General features: G+C 35.2%; 1 pseudogene; it reads left to right on the top strand.

Moving 5' to 3' along the window:
• Positions 1-231: 231 nt before the first annotated feature.
• Positions 232-5,019, top strand: LOC113037927 (C-1-tetrahydrofolate synthase, cytoplasmic-like; annotated as a pseudogene).
• The last annotated feature ends 8,563 nt before the right edge of the window (positions 5,020-13,582 follow it).

Genomic DNA, 13,582 nt, shown 5'->3' with positions numbered 1-13,582 from the left:
CATTATCCATACTTTTGAGAGAAAAATGTTCACAGACAGACATTTACATAATACACCATTATTTTGTACAAAATTTAAACCAGTATTACATTTGAGTGGGTTGTTTGCTGATTCTGTTTTTATAGGACATAAAAATTTAAAATGTCTAAAAGTATTAAACAAACAATATATAATTCTACACATTTTTAACTTTTTGTACTCTTTTCACACACTCATATACCCTGTGTTTTGTTGCAGGTTGGGGACAGAGATGATTCAAACCTCTACATCAGCATGAAGCTCAAGGCAGCGGCTGAGGTTCAGTGAGCTATAATAAACATGTTTATCATAAACCTCTTGCTGACACTGTCTTCCTCTATTGCTTAGATTGGGATCATTGTGAACCATTTTAGGTTTCCTGAGACAGCCACAGAGGGTAAAGTCAGGGAAACATGTCCCAAGCAATAACAACAATGTGATTCGCCTTGTCTTGTTTTACGTCCTTTCTCTCTTTATATGTCCATGCAGGATTACTTACAATTTATTACAATGAAAATTAGAGCCTTTGGACTTCTTCAGTTCATGTCAACTTTGAACCAGTTAATTCTGATCTAGTTTTGTTCAGTGTTTGGAATAGATAAATGCATTCTGAGATATTAAATAAATATGGCAAATGGCAAATGAAACAATTTTGTGACAAAAAGGATTCGATTCTGAATTCTGATCTCACTGATTTTCTTAAGGTCCTGTGAAATATAGTTGCAGTAAATGAGAATCCTGTGGTCCATGGCCTCATCATACGACTAATGCTTGACTCTGTCAACACAATAAACACAGATTTGGATGGGTAGGTGTTATCTGCTTGAAATGTATGTTTGAGAAGCAAGATGGCAAAAGTGGGCTTGATAGTGGATTCATTTAAACTAACTGGAATAGACAGGTAGTGGAGACTTTTGAAGTTGATGCATTTCACATACTTTTTTTTCTCATCGTTTGATCCACTGGGCCTCTGCTAAGTGTAGTTTCCAGGTCTAATTACATTATTTGGCTCCCTTATCCGTTTATTTTTCCCTCACAAGTCAGAAGGCCAAAGGCCTCTTTTGTTGATGTGTGTGAATATAGGCCTTTTTACTGATTTCAGATGAGTTATGCAAGTAAAAATATTTTTTTGTGTCATCTGAGTCTATAATCTGGATAAATAAGCTATATCCACCTACAGGCTCTTGAGACATCCATGAGAGTTCAATCAGATCTATGATGCATACTTATGGGAAATAGATCACTTGCGTGACCATATGTGATTTAAAATGTATTTATTGTAATTACTGACAGAAACTATATTGAGCTTTTTGAGAAATCCGAGAGCTTTTGGATCTTGCACAGACAGCAATACAACTGACATGTTCAAGGCCCAGAAAGGTAGTAAGGAGATAGGTAAAATAGGCTATATGACATCAGTGGTTCAATCCTACTTTTATGAAGTTACAAGAAAGCTTTTTGTGTGCAAAGAAAACAAAAATAACGACTTTATTCAAGAATTTGTTCTCTTCTGTGTCTTCGACACACGTTCATGAGAGTACCACCACACATGCATGTGATGCTGCATCCTCTCTGTCGAAATCTTCAGACATGTTTCTGAAGACACACTGTTTTATGCACAGTGTGCATCTTCCTCTGCTTGTAAACCAGATCCAGAGCATTCGGGTTCTTTGTCAGAATGCAGCAGCACAACATGCATTTGTCAAGGTACTCTTGTTAATGCACCTCGAAGACTGACACAAAAGAGAATTTTTTTTTGAATAAAGTCGTTATGTTTGTGTTCAGAAGATGAATGAAGATCTTATGGGTTTGCAATGACTTGAAGGTGAGTAATTAATGGCAGAATTTTCATTTTTGGGTGAACTAACTCAAATCAAACTTTAAAAATATATATATATAATTTTAATGCTGGTGCATAAAAATACTCATTCCTGTCTCTTTCAAAAACATTACAGTTCCCATATTAGGTGTTGGAATTATTCTATAAATATTATATAGATATGATAATATGCCAAATATTTCAGAAATACTCTCACAATATATGGCATATATTGTGACTTTTTATTATTTAATGTGTCTTCTTCTCAGCCTGACCAGTATAAATGCAGAGGCTGTCTTGTGGAGACCCTACGTGACTGTTTCATCCCATGCACTACTAATGGCTGTATGGAGCTCATCAGTCAGAGCGGTGGGTAGAAATCTTGTGAAGTGCTACCCATTAACTCTAGCTCTCATCAGTCAGAATCAAAGCATGATTGTCTAGGTGGCCTTTGTATTACAGCACAATGAGTGTGCAGTGTAATTGGATAGGTGTGAAATCTATATATACACACATACACAGACAGAGCGGTGCAGTCTGATGACTGGCTGGTGAAATGAGCCAGCACCCTAAAGAAAGAAAAGAAGGATCCAGAACATTCTTTTTTTAGCAGCACATGTTGGAGTGTCAGAAAGGGCACGTCACAGCTCTGATTTAAAACCCAGCGAGTTTCTTATACTGCCGACATGGGCAGCATCTCTAATAAGCATAGAAGTAATAAAAATATTTGGTAAAATACCTCATTTTTAAAAATGTGAAATATAATCACAATTCAAATTAACTGCTTTTCATTTAAAACACATTCAAATGTAATTCATTCCTTTGATGGCAAACTATTTTGTAGCAGCCATTAATGTCTCATGAACCTTCAGAAATGATTCTAAAGGATCTGTTAGTTTGGTGCTTAAGAAATTGATTATCAATTTTGAAAACAGTTGTAATGCCTAAGAGTCTTGTGAAAACCATGATACTTTTTTTCCAGGATTCTTTGATGAAATAAAACAAAAATTGAAACATGATAAACATCTTTACTGTCACTCTTGGTCAGTTTGATGCATCCTTGCTAAATACATATATTAATGTCTAAATAAAATAAAATAATTGCACACATTCCATTAGTGTATACTGTAATGTAAAATCAAAATTTGTATTACCATATTGACCATCTGATATATACGTATAATATATATACGTATATATATATATATATATATATATATATATATATATGTGTGTGTGTGTGTGTGTGTGTGTGTGTGTGTATATATATATATATATATATATATATTATGCTGAGTATTCTGCTTTCACAAAATATACGTGTGATGCTGCTTCAACAATCTAGCTCAAAAAAGGCAGCATAATTAAAATGAGACCTTTAGAAGAGACTTGGTGTCGACAGTGCATGTTAGAATGCTCACTGGGTTTTGGAACAGAGCAAGTGTGATTCATGTGTGCAGGTGTGAGTGTGATGGGGAAGAATGCTGTCGTGATCGGCCGCAGTAAAATCGTTGGAGCTCCAATGCACGATCTGCTCTTATGGGATCACACCACAGTGACCACCTGTCACTCAAAGACCCCTGACCTTGCTGAACATGTTGGTTTCATCTGCTTCTCTCACGCTCTATTTTGAACACCTTTTCCCAGTTTTGAACATGAGCATTTCTTCAGCTAGATTTAACAACAAAGAAGAGCTCATGATTCTGTTGATGAGTTTAGAGCAGACATCTTGGTTGTGGGTGCTGGCAGAGCTGAGATGGTGAAAGGAGAGTGGGTGAAGGAGCGGGTAGTGGTCATAGACTGTGGTATAAATCATATACCAGTTCTCTCTGCTTAACTCTGTCTAACTTGTTTGAAACAATAATGGAATATCAAATAGCTGCTGGTTTTACCTCACATGTTTACCTTTGACTCTCACACAGACAGCAGTAAAGCCAGTGGGAAACGGGTGGTGAAGAGCGAACTAGATACATCACCCCTGTGCCTGGTGTAGTTGGACTCATGCTGATGAAGGTATCATATCACGGAAAATATCAGGAGCAAATGACTTTGTATGCTTTGTTTGTGCTCATAGACCCAATAAGGTAAAACAAGAATGGACAAAAAAAAATTGCCAGCAAATCCTACTGACAAATGAATACTTTTGTATAACTAGATGACAAAATTAAAGACTTAAAGCAATCATTTTAAATGCTAAAATTAAACATCACAACAGTTCAAGAGTCAGTACATTGAAATAAATTAATACTTTTATTAAGCGAGGACACATTGAATTGATCAAAAGTAACATCAGAGACATTTATACATTTAGAACATGTTTCCATTTCGAATAAATGCTGTTCTTTTGAACTTCATGTTTATCACAAAATAAGTAAATTACATTTTAAAATATATTTAAAAAGTAAAGTAAATTACATTTTAAAATATATTAAAAAAGTAAACAGTTTTGGCAGATAAATGAAGCCTTGGTGAGCATAAGAGACTTCTTTAAAACATAAAAAAAATATGCTTATAATAATGCTGTACAGAATGAAAGGGCTTTTTACAAATATGTATGATTTCTCAACAGTATGTATCTGTGTCATCATTTCAGTTTGACCTAGGGCCTTTTTTAAAAATGTAATTAAGGGTGCTTAGTTCTTTTTAATGGGCGTCTACGCTGTTCAGGATCCTGGCTCTCTGGAAAATGAGATCATAGCTATACTGTCACTCAGCAGCAGTGTGGAGGAGAGATGCAGCAGAAGCTGGCCAAGATAGTAGCTACAAACAAATCTGGACATACTGTCACCACAGAGGATTTAGTCAGTATGTGTGTTCATGTGTTTGTGTGTGTGTGATCTAATCTTGTCATCACAGGATTTGAGTGGTCCGCTGGCACTGCTAATGAAAGATGCCAGTGTCTTGATGCAAATGGTCGAGGTAAGATTTAAAAAAATGTTACATGACCACTGAAAATGTCCTTGTCACTTTTTTCTGTATAAATGCTTTTGAATCTCTGCAAACAGAATCCTTCTCATTTATTTATTTCAGGTCTGTCAGATTCTGTCTCAGCACATTTCACTCTTTCTCTCTAGGGTACACCAGAGTTTCTTCGCATCAACCCACTAGCGGATATTGCCCAAGGCAGTCCTTCCAAAAGTTTGAAAAATAATTACTTTGATCAACGAGGACACATTAAATGACCAAAAGTGACAGTAAAGACAGTGTTTGATAGTGCAACTGAATTTGCAACTTTGATAATAATAATTTAAGAAAAAAGGTTTCCTGAACAAAAAAAAAATCAACATATTAGAAAGTTTTCTGAATGATCATGTGACACTGAAGGCTGGAGTAATATCTGCTGAAAATTTGCCATCACAGGAATATAATGCATTTTTAAAAATTGTTTATATATATATATATATATATATATATATATATATATATATATATATATATATATATATATATATATACAGGCACGTGCACACATAGACATCAAAGGGGGCTTGAGCACCTGCCCTTTTTATTCCTGGAGAGAAAGTGCCCTTTTTTCTGGGGTGTTTTTTTTATTTATTTTTTTATAATATATATTCCACAGCTTCCATGTCAAACAAATATATTTATTGAAGAATAGTATATCTAAATATCAGGTCAGGAGTTCTGAAGCGCCATTGAGAACCGTTTCTGTCAGACGCGTCTGATTCGTTGAGAACCGAGGAGCTGATGATACTGCGCATGTGTGATTCAGTGTGAAGCAGACTGACTCACAGCTCGTCTGAACCGAACTGATTCTTTTGGTGATTGATTCTGAACTGATTCTGTGCTTATGTTATAAGCGCGGGTAAACTGAAGGCTTGAATTAAGGGCAGTCATCGCTAACGGCATTACATCGAGCGCAAAAGAACCGGTGAACCGTTTTTTTTTCAACTGGTTTATTTGATCGAATTGTCCGAAAGAACCGGTTCACTTGAGCACCTGCTCCTTTGCCCCAAAAGTGCCCTTTTGTTAAAGCAAAATTTCCTCCAATTTTTTTTTGTAATAACATACCCTTTTGTGAATGCCTGCCAACGCCCAATCATAATATTATTACAATTTATTAATAATAATTTAGTCGTAAATAAAGTGACCAATATGATGACCTTTCACCTGACCGGGAAAATTCCTCAGGCCGCACGCGCATTTTTAATTGTATTTTCAGAACCGTGGCAGCTGGTAAGTGGTGTTTCATTCTCAGCGAAGTGATTTTGATGTTTATTTAGTTATTATTATTTTACAAGAACGATGTGATGTGAGAACATGCAGATAAGTTGCTGTGTGTAGCCTGTTGTAGTTAACACTAGCGTGAGGGAGAAAGGTTTCACAGGCATCGAGGGGTCTGGTCTTTTTTATGTTATTTGACTAAACTTTTATTATATTACAGTACTTATTTATTTTTTAACACGTTGAGTGCCTTAAAAATAATTATCACAACACTGGTAAGGCTTATTCAGATTTTCTCATTCTCTGAATTATCATTATAAAAATTCAGGAATTAATTACATAATTATATTTTAAATGTGACGCAAATATTTTTTTTTTCTACAATAGCAACAGTGTTTACAACAGCAAAGACCACTTTAGCCTGTAAACTCAATAATATCTCTCTAGAAATAAATGTAAAAATATCAATGTCAATAAAAAATGCATGATATACCTGACATCAAAGTGCACTGTGAATGATATGAATAACAAATGTAGCCTGTCATTTGTTTACATTGCAACGGTGTTAAATTTTATACAATAACAACTACAACAGTAATAATAATATTAATCACTATATTCCAGTGGATCAGTTTTTTTTATGTTTTGTATCAATATTTAAGGTGGACTTATTGATTATAGGGGTGCTCCGATCACGATCGGCCGATCGTTATGTGCTTCTCCTCAGTAAAGCCGGTTTTCTAATCAGCGGTTAATTCCATCAGGTGCGTGATTTCACATAGAGCAGCTGTTACTACACAGAGCCGTTGTTAATAGAGAAGATGCGCAAATCACGTTAATTTTCAGCGTTTTTTGGTGCATCTTCTCAGTTAACAACGGCTCTGTGTAGTAACAGCTGCTCTATTTCAGTTTCTAATCCCAGAGCTATTATTATTTGAAACTTAAAATTGTGTTCTCTATTGTTTCTTTACTTCAAAGCATTTGCTGCTGTATCAATACATAACCATCCATATCGATACGTGAATCCGCAAGGAATGCATCACAATATATTGCTGTATTGATATTTTGAACAGCGCCATTTAAAACCTTGTTCCATGTGCCCCTTTTATACTTTGAGCACCTGCCCCTCAAAAGGTCTCTGCACGGCCCTGTATATATATATTGGTTTTACTGTGTTTTGGGGTCTTGGTGTGCAACCTTGCTGCATTTGTTGACTTTTGAACCATAGTATATTATCACTTCTAGGTTTAGGTTTGTGTAATAGAAATAACAAAAACTAATGCACAAACCATCACAATACTCAAAATTGTCTAATCTACTTTTTTCTGTCTTTGCATTTACTGAGACTGGTCACGGGGTTGACATTGGCTTGGATACATTTTTCAACATTAAATGTCACTACTCAGACTTGCTGCCAGATTTGGTAGTGATGCTGTTTGTTCCCTCTACATGTATGGTGGTGCCCCCACTGTGAGTCACACCCACAAATTAATAGACAGCTTTTCATTATATATTCACTGAAGCTGCCGGGGGCTGCTGTGGCCTAATGGTTAGAGAGTTGGACTTGTAACCTGAAGGTTGCAGGTTCAAGTCTTGGTGCTGGGAGGAGTTGTAAGTGGGGGGAGGAGTGAATGAATAGCACTCTCTTACACCCTTAATACCCATGGCTGAAGTGCCCTTGAGCAAGACACTGAACCCCTAGTAGCTCCCCGTGTGCTGGATACAGCTTCCCACTGCTCCGGGTGTGTGTGTGTTCACTACTCACTACTGCTGAGTGTGTACACTCGGATGGGTTAAATGCAGAGCACCAATTCTGAGTATGGGTTACCATACTTGGCAAAATGTCACACCTTTTTTTTTTTTTACTATAACACATAGGTTGTGCTTATTCAGCACTCTTGTGCTTGTTCTCACAAAGCCAGAGGCAATATCTCACATTGTCTTTACACTTGTTTTCTTTCTAGCTTATGGTTCCAAGCTGGTTTGCCCCTTCCAAAAGAGTATTCACAGAAGGTAGTACACTCTTTCAAGTTGTGTAATCATTTTATGTACAATTCTGAATGTTTATATTTTATAATGGTTAAAGGGATACTCCACCCCAAAATGAAAATTTTGTCATTAATCACTTACCCCCATGTCGTTTTTCAAACCTGTAAAAGCTTTGTTTTGAATACTGTTTGTAAGCGAAGAAAACTAAAATAGCGGCTTCATGCAACAATTGTGTTTTCAGGACGAACAAATCTTTTACGGGTTTGGAACGACATGGGGGTGATTAATGAAAAATGTTTCATTGGGGGGGGGGGGGGTATCCCTTTAAGCTATATTGCTGCAAAAGAAAAAAAAAAACATTTGAATGACATTTCTGAAAGTGAGTGGATGAGTTTAGTATATTGTAAATGAAATATTTTCATAAATAAATTCAGGTACAGTGTCAAACAACAAACCAAAAGCGCTGTCTGTGTTTATTTTGTATAGCTATTTGTAACTTGTCACACATTATTATCAATATCCATCCATCCATTTTCCATACCGCTTTATGTTCTGCTGGGTCACAGCAGGGATTATTATCAATATGCACTATTTTTTTGCTTTTTCAGTCATATATCTCTAATTATAATCTAATATTTACATCTTATCCTTTGTGTGCTCACAAGCCAAAATGAACCACACACACAGTACTCTTACTCTGAGTGAATGTGTGTGAAAATGGGCTCTGATAGTATGGAGCTGTGTGGCCAGGCAAGGCAGGCTGTAGACTGCAGTGCACTAACTGGTCTGATGGATGCGCTGGAGCGCTAGCTCTGGTAGAAAACTCTAGTTTCTTAGTTCCTCTAAGAGTCAAAGAGGGTAAGATTTGCACTGGCAGCTTTAAAAAATGTAGGTTTAAATCCCACTTTTACAACTGAAACTGATACTAAATGTACTGTAATTTGCTAGATGGTAGGGGAAGTGAAAGGTTATTAGTTTGCGGGCATCATTAAATTCCTTATACAAGTATACAGTGGAGCAATTTTACTTTCACTCTGGATTTTTCATTACCCAGTGTCTTTGCGCTCTTCTTTCCCACACATATTCTGAGCTCAATTAGCACTTTATATATAGAGCTGTTTCATTACCAGCCAATGACTTCATAATGCATGAAATTAATTGACAAGTCTAAATATAACAAGCATGAAAACTTTTCATAGCAAATTAATGCTAGGAGGAAGTCTGTATGTATTAAGTACAGAAAGGTTCTAATGGTGGAAGAAAGCCAAAATCCATTACTCATACAAATGCATTATTAAACATAGATTAATGGCTATTTTCAGATTACAGCTGCCAATAAGTTAAGGACTGTTGCACAAAAGAAGTACGGTACAAAAGATATTGAACTGTCTCCAAAACCAAAAGAAAAGCTTTATACAAAACAGGTAAGCTTCATTTTCATTAGAAGTCTGTTGAACTATATATACATTTAGCAGACTAAGAAATAGTTATTCATAAACCGCTCAGGTGTTTGTTTACTTATAGAACATATTTTATTATTGAGATGTTTGTCATCAAATACGGTATACACTTTAACACTAACACTAATACTCTGTCAATTGATGTGGGTTTGAATAATTAGTTGAAGCAGCTTTGAAGGAATGAGTTTGACTGTTTAACATTATCTGTATGCCTGTCTGCTTGAGGCAGAGTGTAACATTCTGTCTTATTCCACTTCTTTTTTTTTCATCATCTTTGTTTTTCCTCTTTTAAAGGACTTTGGGAATTTGCAGGATTGCATCGCTAAGACACACCTATCCTTGAGTAATGACCCCATGTCGAACTTTATGCTGCCCTTAGCTGATATCAAGGCCAATGCTGGAGGAGGTTTTCTCTGCTGTCGGACTGAATCGTGAGCTTTATATTGAATATCTAGAATATTAGAACTAGATATATTAATACTCACATTTTAAATTTGAGGTCAGCATGATTTTTTATTATTATTATCATTTAACAAGGAATTTGTTAATTCAAGTGAAAATGTGATGACAAAAGTGAAGACATACGGTTAAAAAATATATATTAAAATAATGTTAACTTTAAAAAGAACTTTAAACAGTTCTGAGAAAAAGTGTAGTGTATGAAACTTTATTCCCATTTATAATTTTTAGTGATTTGTTCAGCATCATAATTTACAACTGATATGTGTATACAAATGAATATAAAAACAGAAACAAAACACAAAACAAATGCATACCTTAACTGGTGGTGTACATGCATCAAATGAGGAAGGAAAAACATAATAGCAAGTGATTGTTGTTGTCAACCATTGTTAATGATTACTGGCTGAACACACTAATGGAACAAACAATGATGAGATTACATGACCTCTAGTCAGATGATGTCATTGATTCATTTCTGTCGCCCTCAGTCAGTCACTCATCGGGTGAGTCTACAGTGCAGAAAAGAGAGAGAGATAATATTTGGTCACACATGTTGTGGATATTTTTATCCAGACACGTTGCTAGGTTGCATGCCTGTACTGAACATGAGCTGTTCAACAGAATCCACTGGTGGTCTAAGTGACCTTATCCAAAATTTTAGTTCATTAGGCCTACAGATTACAAATGTAAGTCAATGAATTAAACCGTTCTTCAGGGTATAGCAGTCATTTTAATATCCGGTTATAGTTAACTTGGCTCAGCATGATGTTGTTTACTCCTAGGACTGTTTTTTATTTTATTTATTTTTTTCTGTTCATTGCTTTGGCTAGCTTTTTTTGTCTTAGGGGAAAAAACATAATTGGGTGTATTATTAAGACAGCAAAATAACTCCTCCATCATAACACCAGATTTACTAATTTCTCCAAACTCTCCAACAGACAAATACAGAAATGGATGATCCCATGGGGCCCTGTTTCCATGGCAACAACATTTATAGTGACAGCAAGAAGCGCAGTGGTTACTTGCTAAGATGGGCAAGCTGAAATTGGTTTAATTAATGAAAGATAGTTTTTCTTTTAACTTTTAACTTAAAACTTTTCTTTTAACATGGCTAAATGATTTCTAAAACCTACAAATACTCTAAAGTCAAATAGAGGCATCAAATTCTAGCTCCGTATGATCAACATAGCATTGTTTAAGCATTTTCATGCAACTTCTGTTCTGTTTATTTGCTATAAAACAACTAATTATGTATTTTTCACTGTATTAAGTCAAATGGACAAATGATGTTGCTCTGTATTTTAGAAATTCACTCCAGATCTCACAGTTATTATGCTGTGCTTCTTGATCCATATGATATTTTAGCCATGAGCTTTAGAAACACAAAACCAATTGTTTGTCAGTATTTTTCCTATTACGCTAATGTTTGCCATTATTATTGAAAGCCACATTTGATTTTATAGATAATGTGTGAATATATGAGATAGCATATAAAGTAAACATATAGACATTATGCTATCTTACCTGACTCCAATGAAATCTTGGCTTAGGCTTTAATGAAGTTTCCAGTTGCTATAGATACTAAGCTGCCAACCTGATTGTAGACTATAATTAGATAATTGTATATTTGTCCAGCTTTGTTAGTCCAGTTTATTTTTAGCCTCTTTTTCAATACACTTTACCCAGCAACCATTGCTGCTGTCCAGTTGTCAATTATCACTGTCAATGTGTCCCTTACAGTTATCTGATGCGGAGTGACTAGAAAAGCATTCTGTTTCTATGGGGTAAACCCATGTGCGTATACCATGCTGTGCTGATATTGGATTTGAGCTAACCAAAAATGAAACCCAACATTTCTGAGTCCTGTTTTAACAACAGATTTTTGGTTTATGTTTTCATTTGGTTTAAAATGTTATTACATTCATAAATAGACGTGTTAAACACCTTTGTATACAGATACATAAACGCTAATATAAAAAGCATGATCATATTTTAGCACATTGCGCTTTGCAAAATGAATGTTGAGTGGGTCTGTCACCATGAAAATAGAGCCGTATTTGTATAAGTGGGAGACTGAGTGTGCATCTGGCCTGTTTGATTCAGGGGTTAGTTCAGGACATTGCCACCAGGTTTATCAGTATGAGGCAGCCTATTCAAGTGAACTCCGCCTGACCTAAATACATTTATGTGGGAGCTTTGTTGAGTACTTTTGTATGTTTTTTTTTTTTTTTTTTTTTTTTTTTTTGGTGTTCTGGTGTGGCTTTCAAGGGCATATTTTCCTCAGACCACTAGGACCTAACATCACTGAGCATTAGCATTAGTGGCCTTGAGCTTGAAATAACATTTCATGGATGAGATGTCAAGACTTGTGTCATATATCCTGAGAAGCAATCCCTCTTCTGAATGAAGTTTAAAACATGCCTGAGTAATAAAAAGGCTGCAGTCCAAGATAAAAGGTCCATAAGGACATGTCTGTTACTGACATGGATATAGACCCTGGGAAAATAAGATAACATTTCATATTTGCACATATGTCTTTTGCAAACATCAAGCAAGACTCCAAATGAGAATTAATTTCTGTGTGCCATCTGCTCATCACAGACATTTCATTTAATGGCAAACAAGATTAAGTCGTTATGTATCATAGAAAAACATTTACACTTTTAAAAATAAAGAGTTCCAAAAGGAAGCTTTTACAGTGGTGCAATAGAAAAAAAAGTTCTACAAAGAACTTTTCAGTGAACAGTACTTAAAGGGTTAGTTCACCAGAGAATAAAAAATTTGTCCATGTTCTACTTACCCTTGAAGCATCCTAGTTGTGTGTGACTTTCTTCTTTCAAAATAATCCAATTGGAGTTATATTAAAAATCATGAAGACGTGAAATAAAGTGCACACATCTGTAATAAAACTGGTAATGAAAAAACTGTCTGTACAGTATAAAAATATACTGTACAATATGCGCCTTTTATACTGTACAAACAGTTTTTTCATTACCAGTGGCAGCTTCAGGATTTTTTTTTTTATATACATTTTTGCAAATCATGCAAATCAGCCACCTTCAATTTTTTATATACAGCAGCTTCGAAAAATGCAATTTGTGTATGTGTGTGTTATTAAACTTCTCATATGCCACTGTTATTAGTAATATAACTTCCAATGCTAACTGCCAAATATGACGCTTACAAATTTAATGCAATTTATGAACGCACATAGAAATATAATTTATTATATTTTATAATTATTATTTTACACTATTTAATTTTTTTTTTCTGACCATTAAGTGTCAGTCACTTTCAATGCCAACTGTCAGAAAAAAAAAAATGTTTTGTTTTTTTAACAAAAAATAAAGTGACGACAATTCATACAACTATTTCCCAAAAGTGGCATAGTGGACGGGCACACACTGCAGGGGGGCCCCGCGATAACCTCCCTGTGCTAAGTTGCATATTGTCAAAAGCATCAAAAATAGCCAATATTAAGAGGATTTAGCATTTCCAATTAATGTAGGCCTTTTACATTCTTTTTATTATTAGGCCTATTATTATTATTATTGTTACATTTGCCCCGCAATAATTCCATAGCACATCACCGCATGACTCGCTGTGAGGATAATTAAAGTTTAGGCTATTAGCCAACTCAGCATGGAAAATG

Source organism: Carassius auratus, chromosome 20 (genome assembly GCF_003368295.1).
Source record: "Carassius auratus strain Wakin chromosome 20, ASM336829v1, whole genome shotgun sequence".
Lineage (NCBI taxonomy): Eukaryota > Metazoa > Chordata > Actinopteri > Cypriniformes > Cyprinidae > Carassius > Carassius auratus.
Note: the sequence above shows the minus strand (reverse complement) of the source record. Positions and strands in the feature narration are given on the sequence as shown.